This window comes from Ovis aries, chromosome 4 (assembly GCF_016772045.2).
Source record: "Ovis aries strain OAR_USU_Benz2616 breed Rambouillet chromosome 4, ARS-UI_Ramb_v3.0, whole genome shotgun sequence".
Classification (NCBI taxonomy): Eukaryota; Metazoa; Chordata; class Mammalia; order Artiodactyla; family Bovidae; genus Ovis; species Ovis aries.
In genome coordinates this window covers 76,570,341-76,590,430 of record NC_056057.1, presented here as the reverse complement: position 1 = coordinate 76,590,430, position 20,090 = coordinate 76,570,341, and the positions used below count along the sequence as shown (strand labels likewise).

Below are 20,090 nucleotides of genomic sequence, written 5' to 3'. Positions count from 1 at the left end.
GACTCTTTTCAAGGGGGGATGAGAAGCCAAACACCAGGAAACCCTGCCTAACACCTACAAACCCCAGGCAACTTCACATGTTCCACTGACAAGATGTCCACCCTGCTTACAGTCTAGCATCATTACTATTTCTGGGTATTTTTTAAAATATGCAAAATATTTTTAAAAACTAATTTTTGAGAACTAGACAAATCTACCATGGTCAATAAATAATAATAACACTGTGAGAAATACAAGTTATTTTGCTTTCTGCCTTAAAACAAGGGAGGATTGATCAGAAAATAATAAAGTTAAAAAATTTCACATTACTCATGTTACTCAGCTCTATCCATCATAGTCCATCCACCTATCTATCCATTCATCCATCCGTTCAGCCATCCATTTATCCAACCATCTAACATCTATCTATCAATTTATCTATAATTTTTGGACACAATATAAAATATTTATTTAAAAAAACTGAACAGGCATTCTAGGTAACAAAACAAAAACATAAAAAACAAAACAAAAAATAAAAGAAAAAAAAGGAAAAGAAAACACACCACAGGTAATACAAACATTGGCGTTAAAAGGCACAGATTTTAAATGGGAAGCTCCAGTGGCTTAGTGGTAAAGAATTCACTTGCCAATGCAAGAGATGCCAGAGACACAGGTTCAGTCCCCGGGTTGGGAAGATCCCCTGGAGGAGGAAAGAGCAACCCACTCCAGTATTCTTGCCTAGAGAATCCCATGGACAGAGGAGCCTTGTGGGCTACAGTCCATGAAGTCACTAACAGTCTGATACAACTGACTAAGCAACCCAGCACCAAACTGAAAATGTTTCAGAAAATATAAGACAAGAGAAAATTTCACCAGAGACCTGGAGTCCATTAAGAATAATCAAACGGAAAACCTAAAACTTAAAAACACCATTAATACAATTAAGCCTTACTTAGGTCAATGATTGTATCAGCAGACTAGGGACAGCAGAATGATGACTGGTCCAGAGAAAAATATCCAGCCTGAAGCCATGAGAGGAAAAGAATGGAAAATACAGAAAAGAGGAGAAAGACATGTGAGATATGATGAAAAATTCTAACACATATAATTGGAATTTAAGAAGGGGTGGAGAAATTCAAGGAGGCAGAATCAATACTGGAAAATATATTTACTGAGAATTTCCCAAAATAGACTAAAGAAATCTAAAGCCACAAGCTGAAAAAAAAAAAAAATCATGAAATCTAAGCAGGATAAATAAAAAGACAAGTAACTTAGTCACTTAATAGTAGAACTTTGGAAAATCAATGACAAACTTAAACAGAGCACTTGTCCCATTTTGGGAGGAGGGTGGTATCCAAATTCTGTGTTAATTCTTTTAAACCTTTAGTAAACTTTTGATTACAGAAAAGTAGAGTGCTACTGTTCTACTGGTACAAAATACACTATAAGCCCCTGGATGGACGCTGCCTCCTGCACCCAGCTGCAAATGCTCCATGATCACTCAGAGCTGGGTGTGCTAACATCAGTGACACACACAGGGCTAGTGTGTCTCCTGCTATGACTCACCTATAAATTCCTAGAGCAGATGCAGTCATCCTATTTATGCTGTTTAACTGTCCCTCATGCCAGCACAACATCCTACAGCAGATGTTCTAAAATAAATGTTTGTTGAATTAATTAACCAAGAGGATGGTCTCCAAAGCCCATCCTTCAATATTTTTGATTGAAGTGGGACAGAAAAGCAAAGACGCATGGTGTTTCAGATATTCCTCTGCACCCACACTTCTCTTCCAGATGATAAAGTTACATCTTCAGTTACATCAGCCTGTGTTCATTTTCTACTTCAGAAATGCATTTGCTGAGCACCAGCTAGCTCTTAGCACTCAAATCAGCACTGCATCAGGGAGCATGTGAATTGCAGCCTGTGAGCTCCAGAAAGACCTGCAGGAGGAAATGTTTCTATCTCGATAGAGTTCGATTTCTGGAGGAAGTGGTATCTGACAGTATCTTGGAAGACTGGTGGGATACTGATAGATCAAAGGGTATGTGTATAACGGTGCACTGGGTACCATCCAGGGGCTCCATGCCCACAGGGTAAGAGGAGCCTCCACTGTTCACTGCTGGCCCCTCCATTGGACTGGCAGCTGGTGGGAGCCTCAGGTCAGTCATGCTATGAATGAGTTAGCAGAAGTGCAGAGGGAAGAGTACAGGGCAGGAGAAAGGATGCAGATATGGTTCAGGAGACTGGCGAAAAGCGAGAGGACGCTGTGCCCATCAGCCCTACAGTCCCACGTCAAGGTGCAGCACAGATCCAGCACGCCAAAGATCGGAAAAATGGTTTGGGACTTCCCCGGTGGTCCAGTGGTTAAGAATCCACCTGCCAGTGCAGGAGACATGGGTTCAATCCCTGGTCCAGGAAGATTCCACAGGCCGTTGGGCAGCCAAGCCTGTGTGCTACAATTAATAAGTTCACATGCCCTGGAGCTAAGGTGCTGCAACTAGAGAGTAGCCCCCGCTTGCTGCCAACAGAGAAAGCCCACACGCAGCAGTGAAGACTCAGCTCAGTCAAAAATGGATAAACAAAACATTCTTAAAAGAAAAGAAAAACGATTTATCCATTAAGTCTAGCACATCTGCTTCAGGGCTGCTTGAGTATGTCATGGGCCGTGAGCAAATGGCACGAGCATGCACACAGTACCTACTCACAGGGTCAGTTCCTCTGCTACCAAGGTTGCTCTCGGGCGAGTCCAGGGGCCATAGGAATCCTAGCTACCTCAGGAATCCTACACCACCCTCAAGTGGTGCACAGGAGTCCCACCAAAGGAGAAGCCAAAGGAAAACGAGATCCCAGTCTGTACTGTTATCACGCTGCCTGTTCCAGAAAACAAGCACAGTGCTTCCCATGAAAGTGGCTTTGTTCCTAACTCAGCTAGAGCCAGCTCTGGGGCACGTGGCTGGGTTTGGTGCCTTCTGCTCAGATCAGCCCCTGCCAGGGCAACAGGATTTAACCCCTAAGGGGGTAGCCCAGCACCTCAGAGTGGAAGTCCCGGCTTCCTGGTCCCTCCGCGTGCTCAGAGATGCAAAGGGTACTACGAGTGGGTCCTCGTGGGAGGTAAGGGGACACCCTTCATTCTCCAAGCAGTGGCGCACTGCCCCCTAGCCCCACTGGGAATCTAGAGACATGAGAAGAGGGGTCCCACATGGCTGGAGAAGGACCCTGAAATCTGAGTTCAAGTACAGATGGAGACACCCGTCGCATGAGTCAAGCCTGCAGACCCTTCTGCAAGAATCTGCCTCATTTCTCAAAGTGCGCGTGCACCAAGAGCAGGAAGGATGTGTCCTGACTGGTTTTTGTTCAACTTGCACATTTGCCATTCACAGCTGAATACATGAAATTTCTGAAAGGAGAACCGTCCATGGGCCCTGCTGCCTACTGGGGACTCAGGGTCAGGGCTCTATCTTCTCAGCTCTGGACCCAGGAGGCTCAGGGGTGCAGCGACAGCCATTCGAGATGAGGGCAGAGAAGCAGGCATCAGTCCCCGCTGCCTCTTCTCCACTCTGGACACCACAGACAGCAGGCCCGTTTGTCCTAAACCAACTACATGAGGGGCTCCGGGACAGCGTGACTTCCAGGGCCACAGCTGCCATTAGGGCGTGTCCACAGGTGCAGGGGCACTAAGGCCTACACGGACACTGCTGGACACCCCCTGCACGTCGGATTTCTGGTGCCCAAGTTTATCTGGGAGCTTTTTGGTCATCCTCCTGGCAAAGCCATAGGTCTGTTCCTCCTCACCACATTCCCTCATTTTCTCTTCCCTACTGATACCCAAAGGAGCGCACATAATGCCTTCAGTGTTTGGAAATCAACCCCCTCACTTCCTGGTTTTCTCTGAGCAGATGGTCCTGGGCTGAGGGCTGAGAGGAGGGCGCCTGACTCTCCCTCGGGGCTCCCAGGATGTCCGGTGTCCTCTCCCCTCGGCTTCCCCTTCCTGCACTTCCTCTACCCAGAACAGGGTGAGAGAGGGTCACAGGCTCTTTCCCAAAAGGTCTATTTTTATGCTCTCATTCAGGCCACGGCAGGAGGTTCTGTGGGAAGCTGGGGAACATTTGCTCTCCGGTCACCATTATTTACATCACATGGTGTAAGTTAACAAGAAGAAAGGGGACCTGCGCTGCTCTTAGCTCCCTGTCCTCCAGAGCCTGGTGCCGCCTGACCCAGAAGCTGAGGCCTTCACAGGAGGGAATGGCCAGGCATAAAAGGTAAAGAGGGGCCCAAACAGCAAGGTTCATTCCCGTACAACTGTTCTCTTCAATGCAGGTACCACTACTAACTAATGCATGTAACATTACCGAAAAGAAAATCAACATTTCCTGTCTTCCTAGTTACATTAAAGAAAATCATAAACTGTATAAAACATTATTCACTCATATATTACTTACTCCTAATAAGTATAAATTGCCATTAAATCTTTCATATGAACTTTAATACCTGTCTTTCACATCTATAATCTATTTATCTCCATCCCCCCGTCCCTCCTTCCTGGGATGATGTAGTTAATCAGGAAGTTCCCTTCCCTGACATTTGAGAGTTCTGCAAAATGAAACAGTAACAAATCTTTCTTTTCTTTCCCTCTACTTCTGGATTTGAAACTGGGGCTGCCAGGGAAGGAGAGCAGAGACCCCCAAGTTCTAGTCTGGGTTCTGCCATGAGTCATAGGCCACGGAATATACTCTCAACCTCTGGGACCTCAGGTTCTTCATCCATTAGGATCCATCAATTAGGATCAAAGAGGATGGTTTCTAGGGTCTCTTTAGCTCTAGATCTACTTCTCCGTTGTTTCTTTTCCTTCTGCTTCTGTTTCCCTCTGTAAACTGGTGGTTTTCATCCGTGGTGATTTGCTCAGTCCCAGGTGGCTCAGTGGTAAAGAACCTGCCCGCCAATGCAGGAGACACAAGAGACATGGGTTCAATTGCTGGGTTGGCAAGATCCCTTGGAGGAGGAAATGGTGACCCAGTCCAATATTTTGCCTGGAGAATTCTATGCATAGAGGAGCCTGGTGGGCTACAGTCTACGGGGTCACAAAGAGTAGGACCCAACTAAGCATACATGCCCTTTTTCATGTTTCCAGTCTCAGCTCTTGACTTTTGCTTTATGCTTACCATGAGGTTTACAGAAAACATTTCATAGGTAAAATAGTCCTTTTTCTGTTGTCTAGCTCTAACCTTAAAATATTATTTTTAAATGCAAGATTGTATGGGAAGTTCAATAGTAGTAACTTTTAAAGGGAGCCCTTATCTTGTAGTTTGTTTTTTTTTATATTTGTCTATGAACAACAGACCATTTATTTAACCAGTCTTCTTGAGAGCAAGGGAAAGATGAGCAGACAGCCGGATATAACGACAGTCAAACAGAGAAAAACCCCAGAAGACTAAAAACACAACGCTGCGTAGAAGATTTTTCTTTTTTTGTCAAAAATCAGTCTTGCCTCTCTAGCCTCATCAATACACTACAGACACAGAAGGTAGTGATCAACAGCCCCGAAATGGATAAACAGATACTTTCTAGATCTTGAGTTTTTTTTTCTTTTGTAAATCTTTATGTCAGAATCACATCATATGAATGTGTTCTATGGGTTAAGGTCACCATTTCCAGTAAGTACTAGGAGTGCTCTCCCAAGAATGAAATGTCTTTCTTCTGGAAGCATCAACATTCTCATGCTTCCAACAGAGCTGAAGTGCCCTAACCACTACTGCAGTCATGGCCCCTGTCTGTTAACAGATGGGAGAGCCTTCCACGAAGATCCCATCCAAACTGGAATTATTCCCACAGTTTTCCTTCTACTCAATAACACAGAAGAATCAGAAAATGCAGATAAAAGAGCTCATTACAATCGGGATCTTGTTTCTTCTTATTCTTTGAAGATGTCTTGTTTCTATTCAGAGGTTTTGAGTCAAACATGCTGGAAAGAAAACACATTTGCCCCTATTCCATTGGTGCTGTGCAGGGAATTCTAATGTGGCAACGTTGGAAACTGTTTTTGCTTCACAATGAGTCTTTCCAAGCAGTCTCTACTCTGATGATGCACTAAGCGAGGCCAGTTTCTCAAGTGACTAACCAGGACTCTTAGCAACCTGTAAAGAATGAGCATCTTTCAAAAATGGGCTTTGCAGTAAGCTCTCAGGAAACAAACTCCCTCCTTCCTGCTAGACTTTAACAGCACTGGGGCTGGAGGTCCTGGGGATACTGGAGACCCCCACTCCCAGAGTCCGAGGGAGTTTCCACGAGGACTGAGAAATGAGGAATGAGGCTTCACGACACCAAACTGAGGCCAGAACTGCTCTCCGAGACTCACTTATATTTCCATTAAAAAAAACTACTGAGGTGAAACAGACACAACACGGTTTACCAGTTCTAAGTGCACAGCTCACAAGCATTAGGCGCAGCCCACATGCTGTGCCGCCAGCACCACTGCCCATCTCCAGAACTCGTCATCCTGCTAAACTGAAACTCTGTCGCCATTAAACACTGCCTCTGCACCCCCTCCTCCCCCTAACCTGGCACCTGCCTTTGTACTTTCTGTCTCTATAAATCTGACTTCTCTAAGTACTTCACACAAGTGGAATCACACAGTGTGTGTACTTTTGTGTCTGGCTGTGTCTTAAAGGTGTATCTGTTAAAAAAAAAAAAAAAGTGCATCCATGTGGTAGCATGTGTAAGAATTTCCTTTCTTTTCAAGGCTGAATAACATTCCATTGTATGGATGAATCACGGTATGTTTATCCTTTGCCCGTGGAGGGACACTTGGGTTGCTCCAAGTGTGACATGTAAATAATCACACGTCCTCCTTTCTTGTTCCTTTACTCACGTTTGAGTTGGGACTGGATACTTGCAACAGAAACCAGCCTCAGTGATACAAGATCCTTGCCTCACAGCTACTTCCAGTGGTTTAGCAATTTACTTGCCAATGCAAGGAACACAGGTTCAATCCCTGGTCCGGGAAAATTCCACATGCTGTGGGGCAACTAAGCCCATGTACCACAGCTACTGAGCCCACACACCCTAAAGCCCATGCTCCCCAACAAGAGAAGCCTTCAACGAGGAAACCCGCTCGCCAGAACTAGAGAGTAGTCCCCGCTAGCCACAACTAGAGAAAGCCAGTGTGCAACAACAAAGACCCAGCCCAGCCAAAAATTTAAAAATTTAAATAAATAAGATTCTATTAAAAAAAAAAAAAAGCTACTTCCAATCCAGCAGGAATCCAGGTAGACAAGAATGTTTACAGCAGCTGTCAGGCTATGGGGAGAAATGGCGCCAGAGGGAAGAAAAGAGGCATTGAAACAGGGAAGCTTTCCTTGAACTGAGCCAAAAAAAAAAAAATCCAGAGAAAGTGTTTCCAAGCAGAGGGAGAATCTGTATAACTCACTTGCAGAGGAAGAGGGTAGTGAGGATGACAGAGAGGGAGTCACCCTAACAAGCCACTAGATTTACCCAGAAACAGGTAAGCTGTCAGCAGAAGGCAGAGATGAGGCCCCATCTATGTTGGTGAAGATGCTGCACCCATGACTCCCTGTTGGGTTAGAAGTCTTAGATTCTCAGAAAAACTGCTTCCTTCCTTCAGGCAGAAGCCCCAGAGGCTCTGGCCCTCCTGTGGAAACAAGATGTGGCATTCACGCAAAGGTCTTCCCCCGTGACTCAGTCGGTAAAAGAATCTGCCTGCAATGCAGGAGACCACCTCCCATGCAGGAGACCCAGGTTCGATCCCTGGGTTGGGAAGATCCACTGGAGAAGGAAATGGCAACCCACTCCAGTATTCTTGACTGGGAAATCTCATGGACAGAGGAGCCTGGTGGACTACAGTCCATGAGGTTCCAAGAGTCAGACACAACTTAGCAACTAAACTATCACCATTCATGCTGAAGTGTCCTGGACCTTCTCCGGAAAGAGCCATCAGCCTGGTGAAGACTGCTGGCATAGGAGCCCTGAGGTGACTTCATCTGCCGTGACAGCATCCTCTCATCAGGACTGCACCATGGAGACTGGAGATTCAAAATCATATTCCAAAAGAGGGCCAGGGCTTAAAACCCTCCTGTGGAGTCAGAGAGTGTCTGCTTGTGACCAGCAAGCCCTATTTCCTGTGTAGGATTTAAGGACAAAACTCTTAAGATATCCTCATAGGAACTTTACCTCTCAAAACCCCTGCAGGACCTGGAGACCCACATTGGTTAAACACCACGCCCACATAGTAACTGGGGCCCTAGGCGGCCGATTTCTCCCCACATTTCAGAAGCCCGAAGTCTGCTCTTTTCCAGAGATTATCACCGCTCAGGGTCTAAAACCAGGACTTGAATCAGGCAGCCGTATCTCACCTGGTCCTTCTAAATCACCCTGATGACAGACCGACCGAGCACAGCACCGTGAACCCTCATTAGGTCGCACCAGCCCGGCCAGAAGTCCTGGGTGAACACAGGTGGCTCACTGCAGTGCCAGGCGCTGCGGCACAATTTAAGTTGGAGTTTCACCATGTGAGCTGAAAAAGCAAGCTTTCTTCATAAATTATCAACACACTACCAATAATTATTACCTGTGTGGTACCTAACAGGCTTCCTTGGGCCTCAAAACAAACCCTGGGGGTATGAAGTCCTGGGCAGACCCAGGAATCTGAGGCCCAGGGCCTGCTCTCACTTACTCCAGGAACACAGAGTTTCCTCTTTCTGTGGTACGGAGAAAAGGATGGCGATCTGACAATCCATTTGCCTTGGGTTACATGCTTGAGATCATCTCTCATTCCCAGGGGGGGCCCGGTGTCTGCCCACAAGGACAAGGGTGTCTCCCAGAGGTGACAGCGCTGAGGACTGGGTACACAGGGACCAGGGGGTCTCCATGGCCTGGGGAAATTGGGTCCGTGCTGCCCCTGACTCTGCAGGAGTGTGAACTGATGGTGCCCCTTCCAAAGGGCTGGGGCACGCTCTGGGGAGGTGATTGCCAGGGGTCTCGGTCTCCCCACCAGATGAACTTGGAGCCACTCCCTTATCCTGCTCAGGAGATTTCTAAGGCTATGGCCTTGGGATTGAGCCTTCCCTTCTTCCCTCTCAGCCGTGAGGTGGCAACAGGTATTCTGTTTTTATCTTTTTATTACAAAACTGCCCACGTGCTACCTCGACCCCATCTACTCTAGGAAAGAGGACTCTGTCTCAAGCTAACGGCTTCACATTCCACACAAGGATTTGATTGTTGGAAGGCCTTCTACTAAATCCCTCTTCCTCACTAGCTTTGTTATGTATCTCTTGTCCTTCGTTGGATATTTCAGGTTCCTGTGCATCCCTTCTGCAACCCGCCAGTGAAGTGCCTGCCACGGGTCTTGTGCCTGCTCCACCTTGGTGTCCACAGTTACCCAGCACATGGGAGGTGTTTGTGCAGGGAGTGTTTACTGAATTAGCAGTGCTGAAAATAATAATGTTGGGAACTTGCGCTTCTGGCCAAGACGGAGTAGTCCCACTTCTCTCTGGTTCTTGTGTTTACAACTACAGTCCCATACATCACACAACCACTCATACAGGGAACTCTGACAGATGGAAAGAAGGACCCGAACGCTTTGGGGCGGGGGGTGGGGATGGGGTGGGTAGGGGAGGGGGTGGGGAGGGGAGGGGAGGAAGGACACCATCCAGGCTGAGTTTCCTGACTTCCTTATTGCCTCAGGTAGATCCCAGAACTGTCAGCAAAAATAGCTCCAGAAAAGCCTGCTCATCTAACCAAAGAAGCAAAACTGATCAAAGGAAAATGAGTGGACTTATAGCAGAAAATCTTTTCCGCAACACTGGCTGGCCCTATTCCTACCCAACACCCACAGGACTCCAACCCCACCTCATGTTTAGCAAGGCCCAGTGGAAAGCTGACCTTCCATATCAACCCCACCTCACAGGAGGAGGAAGCCAGACTTCTCCACCACGGTTGAGTCAGCTGGGTGCAGGGTGAGCCGGCCTTCTCCCCGACCCAGCCTTAGGCCCCAGAGCAGAGGTTAGGGCAGAGCAGGAGAGCCACACGAGCTCCTCCCCCAAGTGAGCAAGGTCTTTGGAAAGTGCATCTAAACATCCAATAATCCACGCAGCCTTGGAACTGCACTCGGGTAGGAGCAGTGCCTCAAACAAGATCAGCTGAGACAGAATTGATAGCTCACAACATAATATCAAGAAAGTCCAGGATAAATCCTAAAACTCACTCATCACACCAATAACTAGAAAGCGAACAGGCAGTGGAACCTACAGGACAGTCAGAAAACTATGGGAGCGCCTCAGAGCGTGTGCTCTGAGGCAGGGGGATAGCTGGGTGACATCAGGTCTGTTCCCACCCACAGACACACCAGGCAGGGACCCTGAGACCCACACCATCCGGGATCAAATCTTGTCCTAGAGGAGACTCTGCTCTGTCACCTTCTCAGAGCTGTTGAGGAGTCCCATGGCATTCTAGAAGCTTCTCTATGTGCACTCAAATCACCCAGGAAAGCTAGCAGTCCCATGCGTGCCTGGGTCCTCCACCCAGCTGAATCCTAATCATATCCTAACCCCAGTCCCTCCAACTCATTCTGTTGTTTCTCATTCCGAGTTTATAAGATCCTACCTGGACTTCATTTATTTACCTGGAGTGGCTGGTCCCTGCCCACGTTTTCCACTACGTGCCCGCCCTGAGGCTAGTAAGCACTATCAGATATCAGAGGATGCTTTCTCAGGCCAAAAGTCCCCAGGTGTTTAGTGGGAGGACTAGAAGCTGAACTGGTTCCCCGATTTCTCTGTCCAGTGTCCTCAAATCTACAGGATAAAGTGGATGGTGGCACTCCAGGAGGGAGCAGGAGTGCAGTCTCTGGAAGGGGGTCTTCCGTACCCCAGCTCCTCTGTAAACTATGATTCTGTTACCTTTAAGTCACAGGAGAATGCCTGGAGTAAAGATTGTCAAGGGGAGTCTTCTGTAGAGTGACTGGGACTCAGAACCAACTCTGGACACGCCACTGACGGCTGCAGACCAGCTTCCAGGGCACTTAACAACACCCTTCAGTCACAAACACAAAACCACCACCACCACCCAATCTAGCTGATTCCAACTCACCTGACCTGAGCAGTGTTATGCCTTTGGAGGTTATTTTATTGCTTTCTTAAAATATAGGGAGGGGAAACTGAAGGGTAGGAGAGAGAAAAGACAAAGTATGCAACAGTTAGGACGTCAATTAACAGTTTGTAATGTGTAAACTGCTTGCCTAGAACTTACGCAGATCATCAAACCCAAGTCCCACTTTATGCTTTCAGAGCAATGCTGTGGTGGCTACAGGTGCAGATCTGAATGTTCACGACTTCTCACAAAGACGTTTTAAAATCCTGATGATTTCACACACAACAACTTTTCAGAAATCAGAATAATAGCTGCTTTTTGCTGGGTGCCTACTACTACCTGCCAGGCACTGTGCCAAGCCATATACAGCCGATTTATCCTCAGAAAAAGGTTTCCATGTGCAGACTTATTAGCCTTATGGATGAGGAAAGAGATGCTGAACGGTGAGGTTAAGGAACTTTTTCAAAGGCAGTCACCTCATCCCTATGACTGGGAAGCTATGTTCTTTCCACAAGAGTCCTTTGCACCCCCACAAAGAGTAGCCTTAATGTAACAGAACAACCCTACGCTATAGTATCCGCCTCTTTCCTCCAAATACAGCATAACACTATCTCAGAGAGCCTGCTGTGCGAGTTCCCCTCATGTGGGAAAGCTCAGGGTCTCTGGGAGTCGCCTGCAGCCCTAGGACCTTGACTTCCACTTAGAAAGAACGTCCATAGGAGGCCGGCTGGCTCCCCAGATCCTACCAGCCACCATCACCAACAGAAGAAGAGAAAGACCTCACTGTCCTGATATAAGTGGACCAAAACGCTCTTAAATTTACCTTTGGAGTTAGAAAAATATTTCCATCCTAACCAGGTAAGTTCTGATTTATTGTCATACATATGGAATTCATCGAAACCTACTATCGTGTATATACTGTATTAAAATGACATCTCTGTCATTTTCTGTTCAAATGTCTCTAGTTGAACGACATTATCATCCATTCAATAGCGGGAAATCCTCCCAGTCCTCAAAGAGAGAACACACAAGACTTTCAGGCTGGCAAGAGTGAGAAGGAGGACCACTCACTGACCTGGGCTTGCCTTTCTTAGAGGGAGTGTTTCTCTCTCCTCTTGATCACCCCCATCCTTCCAGCTAATATACACACACAGCGCTGTGTCAGCCCAGAGTCAGGACACAGAACAGTAAGGGGTCCTCAGGCACAGATGCCCCAGGGTGGCCCCTTGATCCAAGTATGTCCCGTACCTATGCTGCCCTCAGAGCCTGGGCCCACGGTGCTGCCTGGCTCATCTCGGAGGTTCCAGAGGTAAGACACAGGGAAGGACCCAGACACTCTACCCTCCAGAAGCTCTGCTAATATTGCAGACAGGTTATTTCAGTGACTGTGTCTTGTTTTACAATCTTGGACTCTAAAATCTTCCCTCTGATTGCTCCAACAGTGAGCAAGACAGTAAAACTCATTGTGAAAGCCCAACTTTGCTCCTCAGGCAGGCTGTCTGCATTCCGTAAAAGCACTGCTTCTCCTAAGAAACAGGAACACCTGGGTGCAGCCTGGGGGCCCTCCGCCCTCGGGGCAGCCTGAGATCCCTCAGGGGCTCTGGGGGTGGAGGACAGCCCTGGAACTGGGCAGGCGGGCTTTCTCGGTTGCAGCAAAAGAATGTGCTGTGCTGGGAAGCAGCCCCGGCTCCTCCGGAAAGCCGCACATCTGTAAACCAGGCTTTCCTCTGCCCCAGTGAGTCTCAGCAAAGACAAAGCATGGCTTTCTTCTAGAAGGAGGAGCCTTTCAAGCTCTGGGGCTGGGGCATTTTGTCCCACAGCCTTTGGACCTGAGGGCTGTCCTCAAGTGACAGGGGACTCTGGGAAGAGTCACCCTCCTCCCCAGTCCTGACTTCCCTGCCCTTCCTGGCCCTGGGAATTGGCATCCCACCTCCTCCCACTCCCATGCCTCCCCTCCCCCACTGCCCCAGAGCTCAGGTTTCAGCATCAGCGGAGACGTGGCCAGAGGCTGCAGAGAGCAGGGACTGGGCGCGGCACTTACCTGGGCACCTCGGGGTGCCAGTCAGTCCACAGACAGCCAGGGAGGTTGGGGGGCCAGGCGAAGGCGCTCCCAGGACTGTCCCCAGCGGAGTCCCCCACCCACTGGGGCAGGGCGACTCTGGGTTCCGGTGTCCCGGGGGAGTCGGGGCGGGACGCGGGGCGGCCACCTCTGAGGAGGCCCATTCAGAGGGCGGCAGGGAGAGCTCGTCCGAGGAAAGAATCTGGGCTTGCTGGGCGGCCGCTGGCTCTGTCGGGCGGCCTGCCCATTCAATGCCTCAGACGGCAGTGGCCCCGCCTCGCTCCACTGCGCGGTTTGCTTCCTTTTCATTTCTTTCCCCTTTTTTTTCCCTTTCCCTCCCTTTAATCTCCTGCAAACTCCCCACTGAAGCCCTCCACAGCTTAGCTGCAGCCCCAGAGTCAGTGCTATCCAAGGGACAAGCAGCTAGTGCACGTGCGGCTGGTGACCCTGGGGAGACAGACACCCCAAACCGCACCCCCAAGGGCAGCCTCCTGTCCACGACTGAGCCTCAAGAGTCACCTCCCCCAAAGGTAGACGGGCTTCCCTGGGATCTGATGCTCACAAAGGAGAAGCTTCTGGAAACCACTGCAGTCCCTGGTGAGCTTTGCATCCCACTCGCCAGCCAGGCTCCACACCCTAGTCCCTTCCCCTTAGGTGGGGCCATTGCCTCTCATCCGCCCCAGTCACCAGCCCTAAGAAGACCTTCACTTCATCCCCTGCCCAAGGTAGCCTGGGGGACCGTCCTCTTGTTTTCTTCCTGGCCGCAGTCACTCCCACACCCTACCACACCCAGTCTGCAGAGTCTCATTTCCAACCACTTAGCCTGTTTCACCTGGCTGGTAGCTTAGTCCACCAACAGCCTGTTGGTGGACCTAAACACATTCTATCCCTTTCTTCCCTCTTCTCTGCTCAAGTTCTTCCCTCTAGCTGAAAGGCCTATTACCCAGTAATCTGGTGAACTCCTATATACTCGTCAAAGCCCATTTCAAGTGCCCCCTACCCTGTTACAAGACTTGGGACATTATCCCCCTCAGTCAGGTAAGTTCACGCTCCATATCTCAAGGCCTGAGATCTAACAGTAACAAGTCCATAAAGCACAGTAGAGAGGCTCTGTCCTGTGTATGGCCTTTGAGACTGAAGCTCCAGGCAGCAGATACCTGCCTGACCAGGTTTATATCCACCAAGCACAGAGGGGAGTGGGCACTCATGCCTCGCCTCTCCTCTGCCTTTCAGATCCAGCATGATCCACTTCATCTGTTAAAGCCTAGTGCTGATGCCACTTACCCTAAAGTCCTCCCTGAGACAGAAGGTCCCATATCACTCCTGGGAGGCCCCTTTCTTGCTGGCGGGCCGGCACTGGCAATGCCTTCAGCACATCACAATGGGACGAGGCGCCTGCACACGCAAGCAGGCTTCCAGAACACGCTCCAACCACCCTGGGCTGAGTCACACCTGCCCAGCCCCGGCATGACCCTCTGACCCACTCATCATCCTGGTGAAAGTTGACAGGTACACGCCTCTCATCAGGAGAGACAGGTACACCTGTGACCCTTGGCCACCTCCCTAAGTTACAGGTCAAGAAGATCCCAAGGACCCTCCGCCCCAAGGTCTGAGCAGGGTACTTCCTCTGGCTTGTTTATGCGCCTGCAGGGCAGCAGCTCCTGCACAGGATCTGTAGGAAATGCCTGAGCACAGCCCAGGCCAGGCCCAGCCAGCGGATGGACGGGCCTTTCCCGTGGCCCACAGCTCCCTGGACAGAGAGGAAGGCGGCCGTCCGGCAGTCAGGCCCAGGAAGGGCAGTGATGCAATGGCACTCCCCAGGGTGGGCCCTTCCCCTGGGGCCAGCTGACCCTGTGGGCCTGGTAGGTCTGGGGCAGTCCACGGGCTGGGTGGAGGGGAAGGATGCTGTGTCTGTGCTGCTGCGTCTGTGACCGGGACAACTCGGGTGGGGATCTAGGAGACTGTATACCCTTCTGGAGATCTGTCTGTCCTTCTCCTTTCTTCTGCTTAGCTGGGGCAACGGGGACTAAGGTGATGTGGCTATGCTGTGAGTGGCAGCGATTCTGATGCCAAGTCACACTCAGAAAACTCCTCCTCTGTAACTGTGCTGTCCCCACCCAGCACCTAGGATCTGGCTCAGTGTGAGGTGGGGTACCCATGGGTGCTCACACCCACAGGGTCACCCACTTACCCCTAGTGGAATCACGGATCAAGTGCACACAAAGACTGTCCACTGTTGGCAATACCAATCCTCCCCTGCACTCATCAGGCTAGCCACCATGCTGCCAGCCCCCGCCGCCTCCCTCCACACTCCTAGCAGCAAACTGCATGCCTGGCTCCCTTTAAGTAAAAGGCGCCTCTCCCCTACTCACTCACTTATTTACTAACTTATGAGAAAATAACATAAAACCAGAACTTTCTCTACGTCAGATGCCGGGATGCACGGATGAGTGAAACATAGGCAGATAATGGTTTGGAAGCTACAGAGGGAGAAGGACATAACCCCAATCCAGGCTCCTGTTTCCTGCAGGCTGGCCCCCAACCCTGCTCACCCCACTGGGAACCACATTCCAGGGAAGATGAGAGCTGGGCAGGCTGTTCTGGAGACAGCGGGGACCCCCTTCACCCTGATGAGGAGGTGAGAGCCAGGCGGGCTGTTCCAGGGACAGTGGGGACCTCCTTAACCTGACAAGGCGAGGCTGGCTGTCCCTCCGATACACTGCACGGTCACAGCCACATCAGGAGAGGTGACTGCGGAACTGTGAAACGTCGCTGTGGGCATGGAGTCAGCAACTGTGAGACTGAGGGTGAGGCCTGAGCTGCCATGAGATGAGCAAGGCGGAGGGCGGACAGAGGCAACACGAGTTTTTCTTCCAGAGGAAGACTCAGAAAGGCTGAGCTGTCTGGGAGGTAAGAGAGGGCAGAGAACTGTGAGGGGAGGCAAGGGTGCTAGTCTGGTGGCTAAGGCACCTGAACAAGCACAGGGGAGGGCCCCCCTCAGCAGCCCCATCTTACGCCTCGAGCAGAGCACGTGCCGTCTGAAGGCACCATCTGGTCAGTCTCTTCCAGCTGCCCACCAGCCCCTGACATGCCCTGCCAGGTCCAGCCTGCCAGGTCCTTAGGGGGGCTGTGCTGTCAGCTCTCAGCACTCTGTCTTGCCCAGCATTAATTTAATGAAATGGAATCCAGGGCCTCTGCTCCACCCAACAATGGCGCATCTGCTGGATCGCCCTTAAAACTCAGTATATGACATGGCAAAGGAAGTTCAGAAGCCTTACGAAGAAGTTGCTTCAGAGAAAGGGGGCCAGGCGGGCTTCTCCCATGCACACAGAAGGGGAGGGCAGAGACCACGGAGGGGAGACTTTCAAGGACCCTCAGGTCTTCAGCACGGGCTCTGCCCTAGTGAAACAGAACTAGGAGGGATCTCAGAAAGACTCCAAATGATGGTACATCACACAGGAGTCCTCAGAGCCACTCTGACACCCGCCTGCTGCTTTCCCAGGGATCGCCTGCCCACCAGCACCTGGGGAGGCACTGCCCTATGCATTCTAGGATCCAATTCAATGGTCTGTTTCTGCAGAGAAGGAATTAAAGACAAACACAAAAAGTCAACCCCAGGACCTCAGTTACACACTGACTTCACAGCAGCCCAACCTCATGCTCCTCCAGGAAATCTAACTCCAACATCACTAGGTCCCTCTGTCCCAGGGTGTGACCCACTGAGACCTGAGGGCATGTGACATTCACCCCAAGATGTCCAACAAGAGCGTGCCAGGCCCCGGAGCACAGGAAAGGTTTTCCTTATTTTCAGACTAGGCAATTCTCATTTCCCCTGGCTTTTGTGTTTTTTAGACTTGCTCTTTCTCTTCACAGGTATATATTTAAGTGCACAGCATGTAACAAGTGCTCAAAAAGGAACAAATGCCTTGGTCTGGGCATAACCATGAATATGTGAATATATACATCCTCAGTGCATATGTGTGCTATGCAATATATATATGCAGACATACTAACACACGACAGCATTTCAACCACACACAAAGCTTCTTTACCTCATCAGGGTGGTTTGTCCAGTGTCCCTCTCTGTTAAGGAGGCACTAAAATGAGGGCACCAGGTTCCAGAAGCACCAAGCTGGGTGGACCACAGCCAGTAACCAAGGGTGAGAGGCAGATGCCAGACTTAAATCGTCACCCTTCTCAGGTCTCATAAACCCAAAATCTCCCCAAGTGTATCCCGCAGAATGCAGGATTTTCACCAAGACAGCCACCCCCATGTTACACCATGCTAGGAATCTGCGGTCCCTGCAGGGCAGGGAGCGCCTCTAAACGAAAGGAAAAACTGCCAGAGGCATGCGGGCGCATGCTTCTAGTAAGAAAACATCTCAGCTGTTACAGTCCAGGGCTCCACGTGCATTTTCTTTCAAGTCATTCCCAGTTCTCAGAGGCATCCTATCCCCATTCAGAGAGGTGAAGAGAAAACAACACACAGGCCGAAGCGGTGGCCATGTCTGTAGAGGGATTTCAGACCCCACACCCACCGCAGGCCATGGGAGAGGGTCAGCAGCCTGCAATTCACTCCAGGGCTGAGACCGACCCATGTCTGTCTCCCTGGGGCAAAGCAAAATTGTGATAGATGATGGGGCTTTGGAAATGCATTCACGACCAAGTGTACTTGGAACTTAAAAACCATATTGTAAGGCAAGTTTGGGGTACTTGTCCAACATCATGCACATGTGTGTGTGTGTGTGTGTGTGTGTGTGCATGATAAGTCATTTCAGACTCTTTGCAACCCTATGGACCATAGCCAGCCAGGCTCCTCTGTCCATGGGATTCTCCAGGTAAGAATACTGGAGTGGGTTGCAATTTCCTTCTCCAGGGGATCTTCCCCACCCAGGAATCAAACCCGTGTCTCTGACATCTCCTGCATGGGCAGGTGGGTTCTTCCCCTCTAGAGCCACCTAGGAAGCCCAATATCACGTACAATACAGCTGCTATTATTTTTGCTTCAGTTTTAAAACTGTCTTAAGAGGTTTGCAACTGGTACAAGAACTGTATTGTGGTGACTGAGGACCCACATGTGTCTGTCACCAACCCCAGGGCCTGCTCCCAGACCACTGGCCTGTGAGGCTGAGCACTAACAGAGCAGCAAAAACCCATTGGCGGCACATCAGAATAAGTCTTATAGGCTGAGATTCAAGAGCAGTCCACCAGATGGAGGATGACATGAGCTGATAAAATAAATTTAGAGAAACAAAGACTCCTCTAAACTCAAAGGAAGCAAACAAAAGATGGCATTCATCATGATCGGGAAATCGTCGGCTCACGTGGGGACCCTTCCAAGCCAGCCTGTTTGGTGGATGAGGTGTCAGCACAGGATGCCAGCATCTTGTATGTTTTGAGCTTCATTCCACTCAAGCGAATGAGTGTTCTCATCTCTGCAGACTGCTGACCACACATTTACAGGCCAGTGCTGCAGGCTGACCTCCAGCCAGCCAACACCGCTGTTTATTTTTAAATATTTTGAAGCAGTCAAGTTTCCTTTTTTCATTTTCTAAATCTGGGGTGGCGGTGGGGGGAAAAACAGTGACTAACCCTGGCAGTCACACTGGGTCACAATGACCAGCAAGTGTCTTTTTGCATAGAATGCAAAGTATACCACATGTGTATACAGATGTGGACCTTCCTATACGCAGCTACATACACATATGTACCTCAATGTAAACATGTTATATATACATATATACACACACACGTATCACTTTTTAGGTTCTGCAAAATTCAAAGTCATCGGGGACTTGCATAAATGTCACACATGTTCACATTCAGCACATGTTTTTATTCCTATTATAAACATTCTCATTAAAAGTTCATAAAATTTCGAAACAAAACAGAGCTGGGTACAGAAAGAAAGCGGAGGTCTGGGAAAAGTATTTTACAGTTTGTCAAGCTTTGAAGAATGACAACTTTTTTTTTAAACAAAAATAAAGCACTGCCTCAAACTAATCTCTCTCTCTCAAGACATTCTGAATATTCCTTTCCTTCCTTCCTTCAGCAAATGTCACCCATTTTTGCCCTTTGAAACCAGCTCCAAGAGATTTCATCAGCAAACCCCATACCCTGCAGGCCAGGGCCTCCTTCCTGCAGGCTCAGAGCAGTCCAGGGTCAAAGCCCCTCCGCCACATTCACATCACCACCCACAGCCCCAGGCAGGGCCCTGAAAACACCAGCCCTCCTCGCAGAAACAGGGGTATGCAAACTATAAGTTGCAAAATGCATAAAGGCCTTTCCTTTCAGTAAACTAATGCTGTTAATCATGTTCATTGAAAGCAAAAGCCCCCAAATGTCCCCTAAATCCCACTTGTAAAGCCATCAGGTGAAGATAATGTTCTGTAACTAAAGATGATGGTCCTCCACGTTGTGCATGCACAGAACGCCACTGAACTGTGCACTGCAAATGGTTCACTTATGTGAATTTTATCTCAATTTAAAAAAAACCTATTATGAACTAAGTTAGAAGCTGAGCTATATCAGAATCATACACTTTTAATGAGGCCTTTCTTCATTTTTTTTTTCATCATTTATTTCGAAAATGTCTAGTCTTTCAGACAGGAATAACAGTTCATAACACTTCATAATTCTCTCTTTTGCCTTCACAAGGATTGATAGTAAATGCCCTCTTTACCTAATCTCTTACTAATATTTTTGTTTTCAAGAAACACATTTCCCTCTGGGGCTCTAAAATGTTCTAGACCCAACTCCAATGCTCGGGGGTTCCCTATGCCAACTAGCAATGCTCTGGAACCAGCCTGGGGTGCTACAGTTCAGCTCAACTCTGATCATCTGTGCAGACAGCATCAAACTCCATAGGCTAAGGGTTCAGTCCTACAAGGCTGTGCTCCCTCAGACCAACCAGCTATGATCAGAGGCTCTCACAACCCCTTTCTCAGGCTGCAA

General features: G+C 49.2%; 1 protein-coding gene across 16 annotated transcripts in view; it reads right to left on the bottom strand.

The window, feature by feature from the left end:
* The window catches only part of TNS3 (tensin 3), a 223,416-nt gene that overhangs the window by 23,503 nt on the left and 179,823 nt on the right, over nt 1-20,090 (bottom strand). The window lies entirely within an intron of this gene.